At 38.7% G+C, this 13,242-nt stretch overlaps 1 protein-coding gene across 1 annotated transcript in view; it reads right to left on the minus strand.

The window, feature by feature from the left end:
- LOC119144420 (myelin basic protein) overlaps positions 1–371 on the minus strand; it is a 120,147-nt gene extending 119,776 nt beyond the window's left edge. Inside the window, exon 1 of the mRNA XM_037379806.1 lies at positions 285–371. The gene's annotated coding sequence lies outside the window, so the exon portion shown is untranslated. The remainder of the gene's footprint in view (positions 1–284) is intronic.
- Positions 372–13,242: the final 12,871 nt, after the last annotated feature.

The raw sequence follows: 13,242 nt of genomic DNA on the forward strand, positions 1-13,242 counted from the left end.
TGCAGCGGAGGCAGCCGGGGTGCGAGAGTGCAGCACCCGCCCCGATCCCCGCCACCCACCGAGAGAGGCAGGGACGGAGCCGGGAGCGGGGGGGGGGGGGGAACACAACCCCCGCGGCGAGGAGCGCGCGTGGGTCCCGGCCGCCACCGCCCCACCGCGCTGCCTCCGCCCGCCGGCGAGCGCGGAGCTCCCCCGACTCCGCTCGGTGTCGGCGCGGTGCCGTTTGTTCCCTGGCTTTCTCCTGCCCCCGACCCTCCCCGTGAAAGCACAGCGGCCCCCGGTACCTGCGCGGAAGGTGCGCCCCGGCGGCTGCAGCGCCGCCCGGCAGCCGCCCCCCACCAGGAAGCAGCAGCGGCGAGGGCAGCCGCCCTGCCCCGCACCCCGCCGGCGGGGGCGGCAGGACGGGGGCCCCCGAGGGCGAGGGGGGACACGAGAGCCCGTTACCGGGCCGGACGGGTACCGCTCTCCTGCCGAGTAAGGGAAGCGAGCGGGTTTGGCCCACGGGCGCCGGGTTTGGCCACGGCTCCGGCGAGCGGAGGCGAGCGGTGGCAACCTGCCTGCCGCGGGCCGGTAGCTCGCCCCTATTACTTGGCCTGGGGCGGGTTAAGACACCCGACTCCTGGGAAGGAAAAGCTTTCCTGTATAACATATAATATATTCCTACATATACCCAAAGCCACGCACCCGCCGCCCGTGCCGTGCCGGGGCAGAGCCCGCCCCCCGGGGCATAGCTCGCTGTCCCACCGGGAACCGCGGCTACGGAGCGGCCGCCCGCAGCCCCGCGACTCGGTACCGCGTTAGCGTGAGACGCAGGCGAACTGCGGCCGCCTCCGTGGGAGCAAGTTTGAGAGCATGAACCCCGGGGCAGGGGCTGTTCGGGGTTCAGAGCAAAGAGAAACCGTCTCTTGAATTTCATCGGACATTCTGGGCGGCGGGGGGGCAGCTCGCTTTTATGAGGGCCAAAACGCAAAAGTAGGAAGTAAATGTATAGATGACTGCTTTTTTAAGAAGTCACTTCATTTGGAAGGTTCGTTGGTGATTACTGTGTTTATCTGTTGCACCTGTCAAGTGTATCTCATGTTCAAACCTCGACAGATGGAGGGTTACTACATCAGGTAGCCATTACTTCGTCAATACATATGGTCTTTTTTGGGTTGCTGTTTATCTTTGAAGGTGGAGGAGGTTTCAGAAAAGTATTTTGGGCCAGATTATAAATGCTATGTTCTTATGGCTAAACAGTTATTTGGATAAATATTTCCAGCCTATGAAAGGAACATCCTACCATTAATTCTTTATGGTGGAAGAGACAAGTTTGTAGTGTGGGTCTTTATTGTAGGTATGAAGACTACCTACCGTACATCATGCTAAAACCTGAAGATGAAATGCTGAAGTGTGAGTTAAAAAAGATCACAGAAGGAAGGAAGTATTGCAGAGGAAAAGAATAAATGGAATATCGCCATTATGAGCAATTCAAAGTCTGGAGATTTTAGATGAAGAATGCAGAAAACACTGCTTTGAATCAGTCTCTTTCCTCACACTCCACTGGCAAAAAGAGATCGCTTTCTTTTCTTGGAAATTTGAGGAGCACATTAGCACATTAAATGAGTTTGATAGTTAAGCTTTGTGTGTGTGTTTACTTTTAAATGGTAACTTTCATACAAAGCGTGACAGAAAGAAACCAATATTTATCAACTTCAAAAGACAACACTTTTTCAGTCTTCAGGTGGTCATCTCTTCCTTTTTTGCTTAAAATCTCAGGGGAAAATTAGATGCAAATTCTCATCTGATTGCCCTCTCAGAATGTAGATTAATAAATCATGTTAAAGAGACTAGAACCCCAAGTTTACATACTTTATTCATATTATGTGTAGCTTTGAGATAGAATAATTATCCTGCAGGCAGCAGGTCACATATTTAAACTGTGAACATATCTTGGCATACAGATGTGGATACATAAATTATACATTTTTATATATATATATATAAATACCTCTGTGTATGTGTGTGTCTACAAACAATTATGCACAGTTACTGTTTTGAGGCCTAAAGGTGTGAGGAGAGTCACAACTGCAGAATGTGAATGGCCATAAGGTATGTGGGGGAAAAAAGAATTGGAAATATTATTGCCTTCATACAGCTGCATTATATGGCATAGCTGCATCAGCTCTTTCAATGTGCTGAACAATGTAGCTTCCCTTATTGTTTCAGGATTTTTATATGTAGGCAGATGTCAGTACATTCATTTATGTATTCTCAAAAAAATTAAACTTCTGTAAAAACACTAGAATCACTGGACAGCACTGGTACCTAGAAATGTAGACATTCTGCTTTGCCCCTTATAATTCTGCTACTGATGAATGCCAGCTCCTGGAGACTCTTCACAAAGAAAGCAAGTGTTTATGTTCAGCAGCAATGTGTCCAGTTCAGGTCTACAAAGCCAGCAAAGCCAGTATCATTTCTCCCTCTGTTTGCTGCCTGTTGCTTAGAGAAAAGAAAAATGTTGTCTTCTTTTTAAAACATTACACAAACACTATTTCACCCCTACTCTTTGGGCCACTGTAAAGAGCTCTACCTGAATGAACAACAGTATGAAAACAAATGACACAGGGAAATTGATCTTGATTTTTTTTATTTAACTGTCCAGTAAAAATTGCTGGACAATTAATTAACTGTCCAGTAAAAATGAGTCAAGTATAAAGTGTTTCTTTATGCGAATCAGAGAAAGGGAATGGAAGGAAAGCAGAATTTGCACAATATTTCATATGTACTTTTGTACTGTAATTGGCTATTTATTATTCCTAATGAGAAACAGTTGACCTGGTTGGCCAACAGGTTAGACTTATTAGGGAAACTGTGGTTTGAGTGTGAAAGCCTCATCATGGGTAACCAGACCAATGTCATACAAACTCAAAGAATCATTTAACTGAAATTCACAGGATGCCACTGAATTAAGAACAGCTATTCAATCTCAAGAACTGAAACTGGCAAACGGCAAAATGCTGTAATGAGGAACCATCATTCAGACAGCAGTGATTGCTGATGCAAGATTAACAACAGCAAGACCTACCTGCAGAGGAAACATACTCTAGACCCAATTATGAACTCGTGACATTTTTCATGAATGGACCTTTAGTGAACTCCAGATGATAAAACTTTCATTTAAGTCTTAGAATCAAGTCTTCCTTATAAAGACTTATGAAATTGCTGTATTTCAGAAAAGCTTTTACTATGTATGAATTCTTGAAAATAACAACACAATGCTTACTATACTTTTATAAGCAGAATCAAAATGAGTTCTTGATGCTTTTTCTTCCAAGAAGACTCCAAGAGCATCATCTCAGAATGTGCTTGTCTGAGTAATCTCAGACTATGTATGTAGGCAAACAGAACACCATTATCTGCAGGTGCTGAGATGTCTCACAAACTGGGAACTATGTGTTAGTAACTGATGAATCCCAAAGCAGACTTGGTTGCAGAGAATTTCTGATATGGTCGTGGTGGCTAAACTGTAGATCTCTGCCAAATATTTAAAAAAATGGTTCAAAATATGTCCTTCCTCAGCAAATATGTATGAAAGGGGCACTGAAAAAGCCACTGTTTCTGAAGCCTTTGAGTCTTAAAAAAGCTGCATTCTTATTTTCTAAATGAACCTTCAGAATCGAGGAGGTCTTCAACCAAAAGGGGACAGATCCTCTCCAGAAATCTTGCCAGAACTCATAGTTTCTTACTGCCTGTGGGTATTAAAGCATATGACCTCATTGTAAATACTCATGGGAAAGAAAATCTTTCTCCTGGTAAATTATGATTCCTTGCTGGATGAAGACAGCAGTGGATGAATGACAATGTAATAGATATTGACAGTCCTTGCAAATAGTATGTTATATCCTTGCCTGAATGAGAAAGAAATAGTTTACAGAAATACTGGCATTTAAAGATCTGAGTGATATTACATTTTAGACTAGAAATAACCTAACAATGATCAAACAAGAATTGTTGTACATAATTGTTACCTAAATATTTTATCTTCAAATTCTAAAGCATTTTTCAAGAGATTAGCATTACTTTTATGACACCATCAATATCCTATTTGCTAAAAAAATGATCAAAAAATGGTTGTAGTTGCACAGGACTGTGAAGATGAACACAGCAGACTTAAAAACTCGTTTTCTCCATTTTGTAGGGTTTTCATCTCTGTCTAATCGTTGCCTCTGACAACCCAGTTTTCTGTAAAACTGATCATCTCACAGGATATTTCAAACAGATCCCATGTTCTGCTGCAATATTGGTCAAAAAAGGAGGTTTTGCTCTTCGGCTTCTTCTGACACAAACATTCCAACTAATGGAAAAGTTAGTAGAAAATATTTGTGTGTATAGGTGCTATTAAGCATGTTTCTGTTTTTCACTAGCACTTAATCAGTAGAGAAGACATGCTTGATGTGTGCAGTTAGTTTACAAATGAATAAATGGAAAACAAGTCTGTGTATAAATACCTCTTCACTTACACATATTAAAGTGACTGTATTCTTGCTAATTACTTACAGATGCATGCACACATACATATGATGCATGTATATCCCTTTTTTCTTAAGCCATGATACAGTGTGGTAAAGGCTTCTGTGGGCAGATGGAAAGCTAACTTGAAGAGGGACAGAAATGGATATATCCAGGACTTTACCTACTTTAAACCTCTGTTCTCATTTTGCCTTTTCCACATATTACACTTTGGCTCTTACACTGCATGTTCTTCAGAACTGAGGCTTCTCTGAGGGATGACCAGCACACTTCCTCTGTTTCAGTGTTTTTAAATTAGCAGTCCTCGGGCAGCTCAGTGTCAGAGGAAGTTCTGACTGTCTGTCTCTCTATTTGCAATATCTATTTTCTGAATCCAGCACCTGTAGTGTGTTGAAGTGCTGATTTGTTTCTAATGCCAGTTTATGGGAGCCATTTGGATAAATCATCTTTATTCCAGAGGCATGAAAGCTCAACTGCCTATTGCACTGAACTTGGAAACAAATGTTACATGTGGGGCTGTCCACTTGGAAGACCTTTTATTTTTCCATATAAAAAAAAGGAAGAATGCTTTTGCTCTCTTTTAAAAAAGAATTACAAGTCTCCAGCTGAAAGTTTCCAAAAAAAGTAATTGGAAAAAACCAGGTTTTAGAACATAAAAATGGATTTTGTGTACTTACCAGTAAGAATGATTGCCTGGCTTGCACAATGAAATAGCTTATTTGTTATCCTTTACATAATCATAAGATTCTTATATTTGAATTTAAAAATTCATTTTTATAAGGGAAATAAACAATGTATTAAAATATGTGATATAATATGACAATATAATTTGTTTGTTACAGTGTAATTCTTGAAATGAAAATTTGAAAAGTCTAAGATTTGTATTACATGAAATTTGTGATCATCTGGCTCTTGAATTCACGGCATTTTGAAACTAAACCACGGAATGCAGATGAAATATGATGTGTCTTTACAGGAGAATCTAATATGTGCTCAGATCAGTTTTACACTAAGTAAAACATATTCTTTAAATCTGAAACATTGTAGCCATCATTATGTTTTCTGCTGTTGTTGAAGAGAGAAGTTACAGTCCCTGTGTGGGCAGACATCTACAAAACTCTGCTTTATTGCTGTTCAGCGCGGTTCCAATGAGAGGAAGTCAACCAGTCGCACACGTAAAACATACTCCAGAATGCCTGAAGACAGCTGCGGCAGCATCAGCATAGAAACACCAGAAAACATTTCTACTAACTGAACTGGGGCCTTCCCCTTTTCACTGTTTCCTCTCCTACTACAAAAACAATCACATTTTGCAGCTGGGCTTCAGCTTCATGGAAATCATGCCTTTTTTTCTAGTTTGGTTTTGCATAGTCTAGAGGGATTTGAAAACAACAAGCAGTTTTCAGTATAAATCTATGCAAAGTGCACAATTATAGGGCATGTACCTGCTTGCACTGCCTTCTCTTTTTCTCCACTGGGAAATACTTTTCTCTCTCATACATGGCAGTGTGCTAACCAGTCTCTTATCTTTTCTTTCAGCTGGAGCAGATTAAATAGCTAGTGCAATGTAAATAAGAGGGAATTCTATCAGCTATGCTTACAATGCTTGTTAATGAATTGCCCATAACTTTGTTCTGCTACTGACTTTAGCTGGAGTTGTCAATGTGTAACATTCCCTCCCCCAAATTTTACATTTGTAGAGTGTTTAAGTTAACAAATTGAAGGTGTACAACAAAAGGAAATTATTTGCACCTGGCAAGTTTGTTTTTGGAAAGGAAGATACAATACCCTGGCAGGGTCTTGTGTCACTGCAGTGAAAGAGGCTTTCAGTAGCAGTTCATTCCTTTGCACATTGCTTAATCCTAGAGTTTATCGCAAATTCAGAGATGGTGGATAGGAGGATGATTCAAACCTCAATCAGAAAGTGCTTCAGGTTTATACACCTGATAAATTTAACCATAATAAAAGACTGCTATTTAGACTGGCTATGAAAAAGGCTGTGGAAATAAGAACAACGGAGAAGTCTGAATCTGTTAAAACAGATATAATATTCAATAATCCTTGTTTTCATGAACAGTGGTAGATTGGATAGCATTGTCTTCAATTCCCTTATTATTTGTATGATTTTTTTCCACACACCAGTCTTCGGGAGGCTTTCTTTGCAGTCACAATGCAACAAGACTCAACTTTGAGAAGCCAAGGCCTCCAAACATTCAGATGACACAGGACTATCCTGGAAGTTTTAAAGGGGCTTGAGCAGGTTAATTACTATCTTGCCTCCACAGCCAATACTGAAAACTTCACCTCAGATCAACTGTGGAGCTGACTAGGCCAAACTTTTGATTTCTTGGCCAAGACAAGGCCAAGACAAATGTAAGGTATGATAGGCCAATGCTACCAGATACTCATTTTAACCTGCATGGTAGATCTAAATTCTAAATACTACTAACCCTTGTGGATTTTTAGATGTATGTCACAAAACCTAAGTTTGCTTGTTTGTTTTTGTATACAGAAAACAACCTTCTGTACAATCCTAGTATAAGAAATAGTTCAAAAAATATTTTGGAGTGGTCTAAGGGTATAGCCCACATAAATTCTTTTCCCAAATAATGGAAATTTGGCAAAATGGTAGATTGTCAAAGCTGAGTCTTCCAATGGGTAGCGTTGACCACCTAGCAATACTTGAAGGTGTGTCTATGATGTTCTCTGTTGCTAATTATCAGGTATTTCACAATATATTTGATATTAATGTATTGTAAAAAAAAATATATGCAGTCTGGAAACAGGAGTGAAAGTATCCAGCTTTTCCCCAAAACATACTATTGTATAGTTTTTAAGAGATTATATAATCTCTGTCATGATGCAAACCATACAGTTTCTTCATATTTAGTTGTCTTATATATTAAAGCTTCCTCTTGAAAGAAAATGAATAGGCAGCTCAGAGATAGCACTAGTCTACCATATTCCTGGTAAATTTCTCCATTCCTGATAAGCTCTAGTTACTAGTACAAAACTTCATTTTCATTAACAGTTACCCTGAAAAAAAATTAATACATAGGAAATTAAAAAATAAATTAACTGGGTGGTACAAAGGAAGGTGGCAGTAAGACGAGGTAGAGTTAAAAAAGAGAAGTTATATAACACAAAAAAAGAGAAGGAAAATAAAACATTTAAAAAAAAACACTTAATTCAGAGACAACTGAATTGAGTAGGTAACAGAAGATAGAGGGCTTAGTGTCTATTCCATGGAATTAAGATTTGCTTGAGCATAATTGCCAATGAAAATAATTCATAGGTCAGAGTTAATTGATTCTGTGGGAAAAATAATTAATTGCCAGTGATTACTTGGATTTATCTTGTCAGATGAGCTGTATCTGATTTTTAGCTACTGTTACTGTTCATTGACAAATAGACTAATTTAAAACTTTACTTATTATTAGCTAGTTTTGCAGCTTTTGCTAAGAATACTTTAATATTATGAGACTAATTAACAGTTATGACTTGGTGAAGCAGAGAGTGACTGTATTTGTTGGTGCAAATTTGTTTCAAGGAAGAAACCCTAAACTTTTCTATACTGCAGACTGAGCAAGAGGAAGAGCTATGCTTATGCAAGTTCACTTTTTTCATAATCCAGTTAAATGAGGTGTTTTCTTCTACATATAAGCTACTACGATTTGTACATGTCCACTGCTTCACATAATGGTCATTGGCACAAGTAGTTAAATAGGGGGTTTTGAGAGTAGGAGCTTAAAATGGGCTCTTTAGTCCATTGTAGGCCACCTGCATAAATGACCTGATCTGCAGTAGCAGTGCACTTCAGCAACATCCAGTGTGGTATCAGTGGGGATTATTGAATGTGTAGATACCAAAGGAAGATTTGGGACTCAGATGCGTTTCAACAGGGACACACCCTACAGTTATATGTCTGGATTCCTTCCTGTTTAATATGAGCTAGATAAAAAGGATGCCCATAAAATAGGTGGAGGATGCCAATTGAGAAAGGATGCAAGTAATTTGATAGGACACAATGAAAATGAAAAACTTGAAGAAATTAAACTGTAAACTTTCCTGGGCAGTGCCTTTAGGAAAGGGAGAACAAAGGTATTAACACAAATGGGGAATAGGCAGCAGTACTGTAGGAAATGACTGGGGTGTACAACTACACCATTCACTTCCTCAGAGAAGCTTGGGGGGTGAACCTGTAAATCCTCCTGTGTATAAAGTATTTTTCTAAGCAGGACAAGTAAGGGCAGAAAGACAGTAATTTCGTTTGCAGCAAAGGAGTTTAGAGTTGGGGAACACTACTGAAAAGCATGGGGTGAAGTACCAGAATGAGCTCCTGTGGCCGCAGACATGTTCTGCCTGCAGCAATGCGCAGGTACAGTCCATGATCTCCCCTGGGGCTGCTTCTTGATGCCTCTGTAGTTCTCAAACTCTGACATCTGCAGTGCTGATGGCATGCATGCCATAAAAGTGACACAAATGATCTTTTTGGTAGTTCAAAATATCCTGATGAGGACTAATCAAAAGGCACAGTGGTGCTCACTGCATTAAGGAATGCAACCATGCTGCGAGCCCCCAGCTTACTACTGGTACTTACAGCTGTGACAGTACGGAGGCAATGTTGAGTGGCCCAAATAGCTGGCAAAGTTTTCTGTAAGATCAAATATTGGGAAGAAATCTTTTTGTTAAATTTCTCATGCAAGTCCAGGGTAAGGTTTTAGCTATACTAGCTGAAGGAGCTATTTGTCAGATTAAGTGTCTTCTTTCTACCATTTTTTTCTTGAGTAGAACCGATTTTTGAAGATTTTTCTTAAAACTGGTAATCAAAATGAGGTGAAGACTAAGCATTGGAAAAAAAATACTGTGCACAGTTATGCTATCTCTGCTCCAGTACTAGTTGTAGCTAAAACAAGGATGTTTGTGTATGTAAATGAATGCTGTTAAGCAGAGGGGTGACAGCAATGTTGAAGGAGCAACACTATCTACTTAAATATTGCATAAATGACTGACTATGTACTGTCTTTGGTTACTGGGATGAAACATCTAGTGTTCAATGTTTTAGAAGGATGCCCTTTTTCTAAAATGAAGAAAATGCGAAGTATACTGTTGTTGTACTGCTTACCCAGCTGTGGAAAGACTGAAGTTTGATGCATCACCAAGAGAGATGACGTAAACTAGAAACTTGGCATTTCAAGGGAAAAAAATACTTAACAGGGAAAAGAGAAAAAAAATGCTAGTTGATTGATGGCTGAATTACAAAGCTGAATTTCCAAGAAGAAACAAAGCAATTGGAAAACAAACAGATCAAGATATTTTTTAAATTTGCTATCAGCACCTCCACTGGGGAACAGCCAAATTCAGTGAGTCAATGAGTTTAGAATTAGCGTGGGTATATTCATAAACTGTAGTATATTTTAATAATTTCATAAAAATAGTAAAATTTGATGTTTCAGCCCAGAGCATTCAGTTCTGTGTATATGTTCAGAAAAGTCTTTGTAAGTTAATAAACCTGTGAAGGCCAACATTTATAGTTATAGTTTATAATTATATAGTGATAGTTGTAAATTATTGGAAAAATGAATCACAGCTGAACAGCTGCCAGTGGCTGAAACTATCCCAGTAAAATGCCAACGTGAGAAGCTTTTTGTAGACCAGGTTTATCTATGGTTCAGCCTGATCCCAAGGAAGTCTTTGTCTGAAAATAGCTCAGTTTCAGTCATCCTTACTATGCTAACACTACATATGTTGTCTTCAGATTACCTTCTGTAATGTTTCCTTCCCATGTCATAAACCATTGCATATCTTTCATTAAATTTTGGGTTTGGTACAAGAGTGATTGTAGGCCATGGGCTGGTTTCTCTTCCGCAATTTTCCATCAAGCTCATTGAAAACCTGAAAAATTCAAAAAAATCTTAGAAGTTAACAAAACAAAAAGTGTTTTTCTAGTTATATTTTAAACAATATTTGAATTAATGAATGCAATAAGAAACCGCTAAAATAATTTTAAAATAGCCATTTTAAGATGATAAGAAAAAAAATTTATTCACCACACTTGGAAATCAACATGATTTACTGTTCTATTTTGAACTTTGTTGAAAGATAAGTTTTGTGAAAGTATTACTGTAAATTAGCATGTCGTGGAACCACCAGTCTATCCAGAACAGCAGAAGATAGTTGTAATTTTTTATTAGTAATATAGCTGGTGCATAATTTTTACATCAAGTGTCAGTATTTCACAGCATGAGAAAATGATGTCTTCAGAAAGGACATATTACAGAGTGAAGAATATTAAAGTGTTCTACTGTAGAAAGACTATTAAGGGAAAATGTGATTTTGATGACAGTAATGACCCATCAATCCAAGTTAAATCAGGCACGTATTTAATACCATAACAGACCCTTAGATGGAACACCTCTATATATTACAATATCTGGTTTTACAGGTAACATATACCTCACCCACATTACAAATATCTCAGATTAAAATTCTTGGAGAGTTGAACTTCACCAAAATGAAGGTAGGTTTATAGTATGAAGTTAAAAGGTCTGAAGGCAGTTATTTGCTTATTGAGTATATAACCTGGTAAAACTGACACAAATCCTTAAAGGGCAAGGTAGGGATGACATTGTGAGATTATCCGTGCCCTTAATCCTCCCTGCAAACATCTGCAGAGCTATCTCTTTATCCTCCTTCCAGTTGCTTTAATGCCTTCAATTGCAATAATGTATATATTAAAAAAAAACCAAACGATGCAAAAACCACACACAGTCCCCTCCCCAAATAAAAACACCCACCCGCAGCATGACTGTGGTTAAGCTCTTGGTGTACTGAGAGAACTGTCAGGCAAGCTGACCGATAGTATTTGTTGCCTCCTTATACTCCTTCCCATCTGCCTGTGTCCATCTGCTGTCTTGTCTATTAAAATCTTTTTTAATAGTCACCATCTTTTACTTTCCTGTTCAAAACAGCATTTAACACAAAAAGGCCTTGAGTTCACCGTGGCATTAATAAACATTATTACAGCTAGGACACTTCTCTTATAGCGTGTGGTTTTTTTTTTTTCCTTTTGACTACATCTGTTTCTTATGCTGCAGGATTGTAGTTCATGAAGATCTTTGAAGAATTCTGTACTACCTACATTTTTAATGAAAATGCCTACTTACTGCTGGTTTGGCACAAACTAAGGGCTTCAATACAATCTAATTTATAGCTGGATGGGGGGAAAAAATCTGTTTTAACATTGAGCAAACCTATTTAGTTCATAGTTATTAGTTAGCTCCTGTTTTTCCCATCAAACAAGACAGAAATTACTCAAATTGCTGTTTGCAAATCTTATGCATGTCTTTCAAACCTGTCAATAAATGTAAGAAGTAATGTATTTCTAGAATAGGTTTCCACACTTCCTTTGTTGAAATTAAACTGCAAAAATTAAAGGATTCCTTACACGATCGGGCCTCTTTTGCTGATTCTGAAGGCTTAACAAGCTGAGCAGAATGTCTCCAGCCTCACTGAGATCTTGTGTTTTCTTCTACTTGTGCTGAGTGCTGGGAGCAGCACTGAAAAACATCCCACTTTTTCAGTGGAAAGCATCTTTGAGTGGGGGAAGAGAAGTGCTTTGATGGGTGTTCCACTTGCAAAGAACAGCTTGCTGAATGTCATCTTGCACTTAGATGCACTGAAGCTGCCTATTCAAAGCACTATGTGACTGTGATCCTTAACTCTAAATCTGGGCCGATGTAATCAGTCCCTTTCCCTTAAGTTAATGAACAGATCTACGTTGATTTTAATGTCAGCGTAATCAGAGTGTAAGCTCTTCAGGGGGAGGAATTGAATTTTCTGTTATGTGTGGCATCCAGCCTGCTGTCAGAGATTTCATTCAGGATGATAACAGTAGTTACAAAAAAAGCTGGAAACCATTTTATTAAGTAGGGAGAAGAGTATTTTAATGATAACTTCTGTCATAAGGCTTCTGTTTAAGTGAAATATTAGGTTAAAATGAAACATATCAAGCATCAACTAATATTTATGGATACTTTACATGTCTCTCACTCAGCACTGTCTATTAATGAAGTCTTCTGTTTCTTCAATAATAGATTAATATTTTCCAATTTTACATTCTGCATTATTTCTCTTGCAAAATACTAAATTTGGAAGAAAAGTCTATGTTGTAAATTTCTCTCTCTCTCTGTATCCATGTGTTAAATATTAGATTACAAAGTCAATAAATAATTCTGCTTTATCCAGTAACACTGAGAATTAGTGACACAGTGCACCATTATTACGTGCCTGTACTTTGAAAAAATCTCACTTTATGATTAAATCTTGCAACTTCTTAATGTGGTGTGTAAAAAAATATAGTTTTTTTACAAGCACTCCTATTAAAAAACACTGACATTAGTTGCAAAGTTATTTACTATATAAGGTGTTGGGATAGGTGAATTTGCCTTTTGTACTACGATCTGTATTATCAAGACCCTTTAACACATGTGCATGTACTGCTCAAGAGACGTGCTGTGCTAATAGGTCTATAAAAGTGGGGTAGTCTGTCCATATTAGAAAAGTATCTAATATATGTGCACTGCCACCTGTCTTCTTCCACATAAACTGTCACAGTCATTCAATTTCAAGGCTATTTCTGAGTTAAGTCCCCAGCTTGTGTGGCCCGGTTCAATGTCTAGCTTCTGCTGAGGCTGATAATTAACTTTTCAGTTGTAACAGGCTTCAGAT

The sequence above is a fragment of the Falco rusticolus genome, chromosome 3 (assembly GCF_015220075.1).
Source record: "Falco rusticolus isolate bFalRus1 chromosome 3, bFalRus1.pri, whole genome shotgun sequence".
Lineage (NCBI taxonomy): Eukaryota > Metazoa > Chordata > Aves > Falconiformes > Falconidae > Falco > Falco rusticolus.